Source organism: Lepidochelys kempii, chromosome 23 (genome assembly GCF_965140285.1).
Source record: "Lepidochelys kempii isolate rLepKem1 chromosome 23, rLepKem1.hap1, whole genome shotgun sequence".
NCBI lineage: Eukaryota > Metazoa > Chordata > Testudines > Cheloniidae > Lepidochelys > Lepidochelys kempii.
The window spans coordinates 5,279,189-5,287,633 of record NC_136402.1 but is presented as its reverse complement, the minus strand read 5'-3'; the positions used below and the strand labels follow the sequence as shown (position 1 = coordinate 5,287,633).

The following is an 8,445-nucleotide window of genomic DNA, read 5'->3' as shown; positions in this document are numbered from 1 at the left end:
AATCCTCCAGGATTGTCCTGGAGTCTCCAGGAATGAATCGCTCCTTGGAGATTATGTCATGTCATGAAACCTCCAGTTAAAACGTCCAACCAAAAGGGACCACCCTGGGTGGAGATCCGGGACCCACCCTCCGGCATTCGCCAATATATAGCCAGGGAGCTCCCTGCCAGCTGCAGACCTCTACAGGGAGCCATCCTGGCTCAGAGACCTCAGCCATGGCCCAGGTCCTGATGATCCTAGGTAAACGCTGCCGGCTGAGCCCACCCGCCTGGCCCCGGGGGAGCCTGGTTCAAAGGGCCGTGGCACTCACCCCTTTTCTCTTCTCCCCCCCGTTAGCTCTCGGCACCGTCCTGACCAATGTGACCCAGGATAGACCATTGCCTTGGCCTTGGCACCCAGGTAAGATGCAGGGATCAAAGAGATTCCCAGGTCCCTTTCCCTCCCCCCTTTCCGTATTGGAGCAGGATCTCCAGGCGGGGTGTCCCCAGCCCCATAAGAGTCAGGGGCTAGATTTCTGCAGCTCTTTATTGAGCCTCTAGCAACCTACGGATCTATTGGGAGGACACCAGCTGATGGCCCCTAGATGGGTTTGCCTGGAGGGCTGGAGATGGGGCATTCTGAGGTAGGAAGGGAGGTCTGTATCCACCCAGCGGTGTCTGGGGAAGGCTGGGGTGGCAGGTGCTGCTGGTCGGGGAAAAATTAAATGTGCTGGGAGGAGCCCAGGGCTGGGGTAGCAGGTCGGGAGTGAGGGGCACCAGCAGGGGCTTGCAGGGAGCCCAGGGCTGGGATAAGCAGGGGTCGGGAGTGAGGGGCACCGGCAGGGGCTTGCAGGGAGCCCAGGGCTGGGATAAGCAGGGGGCTGCAGGTCAGGGCTGAGGGGCACCAGCAGAGTTTGGGGGGAGCCCAGGGCTGGGATAAGCAGGGGGCTGCAGGTCAGGGCTGAGGGGCACCAGCAGAGTTTGGGGGGAGCCCAGGGCTGGGATAAGTAGGGGGCTGCAGGTCAGGGCTGAGGGACACCGGCCAAGCTGTGTACCGGGAGCTCTGTACTGCAATAACCGCTCCCTGTGAGACCCAAAGGCTAATTTGGGGGACTGGGCAAGCATTTAGGCTGATGGGCTGGTCTCACCCGGGCCCCCACAGCTCTGGACATGTGTGACTTATCGAAAGAGACATGACTCCGGCTCACTTTTAGAAATTGTATTAAAATGATTGACCGACTACAAAGAAACCCCAGGAAGCCGGTTCCCGGAACTGAGCTGCCCGGAGCGCCGCTGACCTAAGGGTCCCGCGCTCCGACCAGCCAGTCCAGGTCGAATCTGTTGCATGGGAATGAAATAGAAAATTGGAACCATGCAACAAATTCTCCACCCTTCCGCTGCGGGGGGCAGGAGCCCCGGATCATCTGCTCGTTTCACTGGCAGCCCTGAGCCTCAGAACTTCACCAAAGTCAGTCGAATCCGGTTGCTGCTGAATTCTTTGGCTGGAGAAACCAAATTATTGTGCAGTGTCCAAACCGCAGCCCCGAGCCAGTTGGAAACCAGTTTGACTGTAGGCTAGTGCGGCGGTTAACCCTTGCCTGCCCACCCCCCCCACCCCCCAAATGGCCATTCTGACTCTGCTGGGCAGAAATCAGTCAACTCATGGGCAGCTTTCAGCTGCGTAGGCTGGGCAGAATGCAAAGCTCAGCTGAAGCCCTGGCTTTGGCCCAAAGGGATTTTAGGCATCAAATTCCCTAATTACCTTTGAGGATCGGGGACTTTGAGACTGTTGAGGGCTGTTTCAATGGAGGGGTTTTCCCCCTGGCGCCCTCCCTGGCAGGCCCATAAACCCCCTTTCACCTCCTAACAGGAGGGAGGAAGAAGGCTGGGATGGTGCCGGCCGCCATAAACAGCAGACAGATGCCAGCGGTGGGATAATACAATACTTGCAATAGCCAGGAGAGTTCTCGCTCCAGCTCGGAGGCCGTGGGTCTCCCCTCGCAAAGGATCTGGCATGGCTGTGCAATTTCGCTAGCAGGTTCCCATCGGGTGCAGGGAGACAGGCAAAGGCTGGTGGCTCGTGGTTTCTGGAGTTGTTGGCTTCTCTCCCTGAGGCAGCCAGCTTTGGGGCTCTGGGGCACCTCCTTTCTTCAGGCAAGGCCATCTCCAACGTTCTCATGTTTGGCTTCACTGTGTCGAGGCCTTCAGTGCAGTCAGGAGTGCGGCTGGACACCATGCCACATGGGCCACTCGGGTTCGACATAGATGGGTAGCAGTCCTTCAGCGAGAGACAGGTCAGCCCAGTGGTTGGGGATGTGAGCCAGCAGAAGAGGTCAACAATTCCCTCTGTGAACTTGGCCAAGTTTCCATGCCTCAGTTTCTCCAGGTGTGTTGGGTTGAGGAAGATCATGAGGTGCTCGGATGACAGGTGCCGGAGACGTAGCTGTGGCAGACAGAATTTGGGGGAAAGTCCTCTTGAAGCCAGCAATTTAAAACCAATATTTGTTCCCACCAAGGCGACCCCCCCACAAAAAAATCTCCAAAATACAGAGCAGAGCCCCCTTTTAGGGAAGCCGCCACGGTGGCAGACAGATGAAAAATACCACCACTTTACGGAAAATCCATCCCCAAATCCTTATGAAAATTAAAACCCGCTTAGCAACGAGCGGCCACTCATTGTTCTTGCATCCGCCGAAGGAAGCATGCCTCTCCAACAGCATATGGGCGGATGGCCTGTTTTCCCTCTCCAACAGCATATGGGCAGATGGCCCTCAGACAACTCTCAAGAAACATTATGTGGCAGAATCAGATGAGAAGTCAGCCAGTTTCTCTTGCAAAATTTCCATCTCGCTGGAGAAAAGTTACTTAAAAGTTTATCCGAGAAAAATAAACATAAATATAAAATGCAACAACCAGCTCTCGCTCTTCGCAGCAGATCTAAAGGAGGACAGCAGCAACAGCTCCATTGTACAGCTCGGGAAATTGAGGCAAGGAATGAGGAAGTCACCCAGATCGCGTGAGCCCCCTGAAGTGCCTCTCCCATCCCGTTGGGCTCCAGGCCCGGCCCTGATTCCTGGAAATATTGCTGATTTCTGTGCCAGTTCTTAGCTGCTATAATTTGTGGCTCCCGGAGAGCTGCTCAGATGGACGGAACTTAGCTGTGGAGAGATTATGCTCCCGCGGCAAGGAATGGGGACCCCCGTGGGGAGAGAACGTGCATTTCAACTGTCAGGGATATTCGGATACTTCTTGGGGGGTGGGTGAAGGTGGGGGGTGAATAGTTCTAAAGCAGAGCAAAAAGCTGAAAATGTGAAATTTCCCACCAAAGGAACAAGCTGAAATTCTTCATTCCAAGGGGGACTTTTCCCTTCCTCCTGTTTAGACTCTAATGAGTTAAGAGTGGGCAGGACCCAGCCCTTCCAAGCCTGTTTTTTTCAGAATCTAGAAACTGGAGGTGGGTGAGATTTTGGGGGCAAATTGTTTCTTTGATGAACAATGCACCCTCAGTCAATCTGACACTGTTCGCGAATTTGACACAAGTCAATTCAGCTATTCACAAACCAGCCAGAGGACGAGGAGTGGCCTCGCACATGTAGCGCTTAGGGTAGGGGTCCCCAAACTTTGGGTGTGCCCCCCCTAGGGGGGCATGGAGGAAGGTGGGGGTGGTGGTCTGGGCCAGCCCCCACAAGGGAGTGCCACCCAGCCCTACTCTGCCCCCCAGCTCTGCTCTAGCCCTGTCCCCAGCCAAGTTTGGGGACCACCGCATTAGGGAGTTGGGGGGGGCCCATTTGGCCCTCTTTTCTGAATGAACCTTTATCCCAGTGGTTAGCACCTGTCCCTATGACGGGGCGGCCCCTGCTCCCAATCCCTGTGGTGTGGAGCAGATGCCAAATGAAGTTTTTCAATTCACCACAAATTCAGAGTTGAGTCGACCGGAGCTGACGGGGGTGTTTTTTTTCTCCAGTTTTTCAAACCCACCCCTGACCCAGAGACTCACTGTTTCCCCCAGCGCCACTGGGAATGGGAAAGCCCCCATTTGAAATCTCCCGCCAAACGCCACCTTGCTGCTTGTTAACACTTTCCCAGCCCACGATCCATTTTGAAAGGAAAAGGCATTTGGCCAGGAAATAGCCAAAAGCTTCCGTTCAGAAACCGCGGTGTCTTTCTATCTTAACAATAGGTTTTTGGCCGTTTCTTTGCCCCCCCACAAAACATCGATGAAATTGGCACCTTCCCGTGGAAAACTGCAGTTTCAAGCAGCCAGCATTTCATAATGGGAAAAAATTCCACTGGCAATTTTCCAGCCAGTTCCAAATGAAATATTAAATATTGGTGGGTTTTCTTTAGTAATGGTGACTGATTACATCAATGTTTCTTTTTAGGCCTTTATTGTGATTTCTATCTCTTTAAAGTTTCACAGGATATTAGGGGGAGGTCAGACGATTATTTAAGGACAGTCTCTAATAATCTCTCGAGAACCATTTTTCTTACTTTGCCTATTTGCGAGGGTTGATTAGTATTCAGGGAAGCATTTTTTTCCGTGATTTGGGTGTATTTAGTAAAATGGGTTGTTTATGGGCCTTGCCTGATAAAAATCTAATCCTTCCCAAACTAAATAGTATATAAATACAGTAGAACCTCAGAGTTGCCAACGGATCAATCAACATTTGGAACCAGAAGTATACAGCCAGGCAGGAGCAGACACCAAAAAATAAAATAGAAATAAAGGCAAATGCAGAACAGTGCCGCGTTAAACGTAAACTATGAAACACACACAGGGAATGGTTCAAACAAGACTTGACGAGGTAAGGAGCCGGGTTCTGGGCTTGTTTCGTTTAAATTAAGATGGGTAAAACCAGCATTTTTCCTCTTGTAAAAGCTGTATCAAGTCAGTGCTCAGTTGTGAACTTTTGAAAGCACAATCCCAAGGGTGTGTTCGGAGTTATGAACGATTCAGAGTTACGAGCTACCTCCCGTCCCGAGGGGTTGGTAACGCGGAGGCTGTACTGTGTGTAGGCCACTCTGGGGTTCTATATAGGTAGACCACTAGGGGACTATGACTGTGGTAATGTGTATATTACGTGCCACATCAAATTGAAATATTAATATAAAGCTTGCAATCAGATCAATGGAAATGACACTGTCTAAAAACAAAAGATGACTCCTATCCCCCCAAAATACTGTAAAGGGACTGTGTAGGACGGGGAGCAGCCAAGAGCTGGAAGGTTAGTGGGGACAGGTGTTTCCACTGCGCGTTTCTGAGCTGTGATCCTGCCTGTTGACAGCCTGGGGGGATGGCTGTCAATTAGAGTGGCCCCTGGGCTGCTTTAATCCACGCTGGGAGCCTCGCTGGCCTGGAATCTGAGCTGTAACAGGGTAACCTAAGGGCCAGCTCAGCCCTGTTCAATTAGCCTGTGCTGTAATTAAGTACATCCCAGCCCGAGGGGGTGGGACTTCAGGGGGTCAGGTGATAGATCAGCTGGGCCTTGTAAAAAGCCTGTGAGCACTCAGGCTGGGTGTGGACCTGCTGGCTGGGAGGGCGGTGAAAGGTGACTCAGAAGGGACTGGGGGCTTACCCAGGCCACAGCTGGCCTGCAGGGCACCAAAACCTTTGTGTGATGAGGACTTCTGAGCTGGACATTTGTTGCTGGGGAAGGGGTCACATTGGTTGCAACTAGGCCAGCAGGGCTAAGACCATCTCCAGTAGAGACCGGGAGGTGCGGAGAGCCCTTCCTTGGGAAGGGAAACTGAGGCAGGGTGCGTTGGCAGTGCCACACTCTGCTAGCAGGCGGCACCATGGGGCGACCACACCCTGTGCCACACCTGCACAAGACCGGCCCCTCGTGTGTGCCCATGGGGCGGGGGCAGGTGTTAGAACCCACTGCGCATGTCTTTTTCTTGCCAGATCTGTGCCAAGTCTTTGGATGCCAGGAGCTGGTGAAGCAGGAAGCGTGCGGGAACAAGGTCTATAACAGCCAGACCCATGTGTGTTGCATGAACACCACATACTGGAAGGTGATGGAAAAACCCAGCCCGACTTACGACTGCTGCGGCTTCGAAATCTACGATCAGAAAACGCAGGAGTGTTGCGAAGACCTCAGCATAAAGCCCAAGTGGCACAGGAAACAAAGGGGCAGGAAAGCCTGCTCCCACAGCCCCGGGGCGGAGAGATGCGGCTCTCCCTCAGCGGGGCAGCCGGCACCGGGTGGAAAGGGTGAGTAGGAATTGCCGGAGTGAGGAAAACTTGGTTACTCCAGTCCCGGCCTCTCCCAGCAGGGGGCGCTGTGGGGGGCAGGGTAGGGGCGCTGGCTCGGGGGGGGGGGCGCTCCCGGCTACTCCAGTCCCGGCCTCTCCCAGCAGGGGGCGCTGTGGGGGGCAGGGTAGGGGCGCTCCCGGCTACTCCAGTCCCGGCCTCTCCCAGCAGGGGGCGCTGTGGGGGGCAGGGTAGGGGCGCTGGCTCTGGGGGGGGCGCTCCCGGCTACTCCAGTCCCGGCCTCTCCCAGCAGGGGGCGCTGTGGGGAGCCTGGCTTAGTTCCCCGGTGTCTGCCCTCCAGACGCCTGCCAATCACAATTGATCTCGGCGCCCCTTGACCCAGCCTGCTCGGCCACTCGGACACCCAGGCCCTCGTGGGGCTGCCTCTCTTGAGACGAGAAATCGACGGGGTGCAGTGGAAAGAAAGAGCCGCAGGCTCAGGAAGCCCCACGCCCTCCTTTCCAGCGGGCTTGTGCCCAAGAAGCCCTGTCCATCTGCTTCCTCTTTCGGGATCAGACACCTTCCTTCTCCCCCCGGCTCTCTGCTGCCCACCCCCACCACCTGCAGCCAGGGAAATCTTTCAAGCCACACTAGTTGTGATGTGTCATGAGGCCTTGGGCGGTTACCCCCATTGTCGGAAGCTCTTTTTCCTACGTAAAAGGGCTTAATTGCTCCTCCGGAGGAGCCTGAATGAGGGTGTGTGGCCCAGCCACTGCAGTCCTGAGCCCAATAGCGCCCCAGTCTGAACCCCCCGAGAACCCATGTGTCTCTATCATGCCAGCATCTCTTTTTCCTTTTGTCTCTCCGCAGGAAGAAATGGATGATGCAGAAGACCAGGGGCCCCAGGGCATGAGGCCCCGGCAGGGGGGAGGGGAGGCGTGGGGTGAGCAGGGGGCTGGTGTTTTTATCCTGGGTGTGCTGTGGGATGGAGGGAGGGGTGGGCGCAGCTTGGGGACACTGGGTGGAGTGCAGGAGAGAAGAGTCCTCGGGTTGGGGGCCTGGAAGATGCAGGGACTCTGGAGGTGGGCACTGCAGACGGCACGGGACCCACGGGGACCTAGTGCGTGGGCACAAGCCCTGCCCTCAGCCCTCCAGGGGCCCAAGCCAAAGCCCTCCCCCCCCAACCCCCTGCCCTAGCCCTGAACCCGCTCCGACACCCAAATCCCCTCATCCCCAGCCCCACCCCAGAGCCCTCAACCCCCCAACCCCCTGACCTAGCCCTGAGCCCACTCCCAAACCCCTCATCCCCAACCCCACCCCACAGCCCACACCCCCAGCCAGAGCCCTCACCCCCACCCAACCCTCTGTCCCAGCCCTGAGCCCACTTCCCCACACCAATACCCTCATCCCTGGCCCCACCCCCTGAGCCCACACCCCCAGATGGAGTCCTCACCCCCCACCCCAACCCCCTGCCCCGGCCCTGAGACCACTCCCACACCCCAAACCCTGCATCCCCAGCCCCACCCCAGAGCCCACACCTCCAGCCAGAGCTCTCACCCCCCCAACCCTCTGCCCCAGCCCTCAGCCCACTCCCACACCCCAATCCCCTCATCCCCGACCCCACCCCAGAGGCCACACCCCCAGCCAGAGCTCTCACCCCCCCAACCTTCTGCCCCAGCCCTCAGCCCACTCCCACAGCCCAATCCCCTCATCCCCAGCCCCACCCCAGAGCCCTCAACCCCCCCACCCTCTGCCCCAGCCCTGAGCCCACTCCCACACCCCAATCCCCTCATCCCCGACCCCACCCCAGAGGCCACACCCCCAGCCAGAGCTCTCACCCCCCCAACCCTCTGCCCCAGCCCTCAGCCCACTCCCACAGCCCAATCCCCTCATCCCCAGCCCCACCCCAGAGCCCTCAACCCCCCCACCCTCTGCCCCAGCCCTGAGCCCACTCCCACACCCCAATCCCCTCATCCCCGACCCCACCCCAGAGGCCACACCCCCAGCCAGAGCTCTCACCCCCCCAACCCTCTGCCCCAGCCCTCAGCCCACTCCCACAGCCCAATCCCCTCATCCCCAGCCCCACCCCAGAGCCCTCAACCCCCCCAACCCTCTGCCCCAGCCCTGAGCCCACTCCCACAGCCCAATCCCCTCATCCCCAGCCCCACCCCAGAGCCCTCAACCCCCCCAACCCTCTGCCCCAGCCCTGAGCCCACTCCAGCACTCCCTCACCCCCCCGCACACCAACCCTCTGCCCCAGCCCTGAGCCCCCTC

General features: G+C 57.2%; 1 long non-coding RNA gene across 1 annotated transcript; it reads left to right on the top strand.

Annotated features, from left to right (window-relative positions):
- The first annotated feature begins 347 nt into the window (after positions 1-347).
- Positions 348-7,114, top strand: LOC144929687 (uncharacterized). The gene is made up of 3 exons (XR_013634919.1): positions 348-399; positions 5,884-6,192; positions 7,042-7,114. It is a non-coding gene; the product is annotated as an uncharacterized LOC144929687 (long non-coding RNA).
- The last annotated feature ends 1,331 nt before the right edge of the window (positions 7,115-8,445 follow it).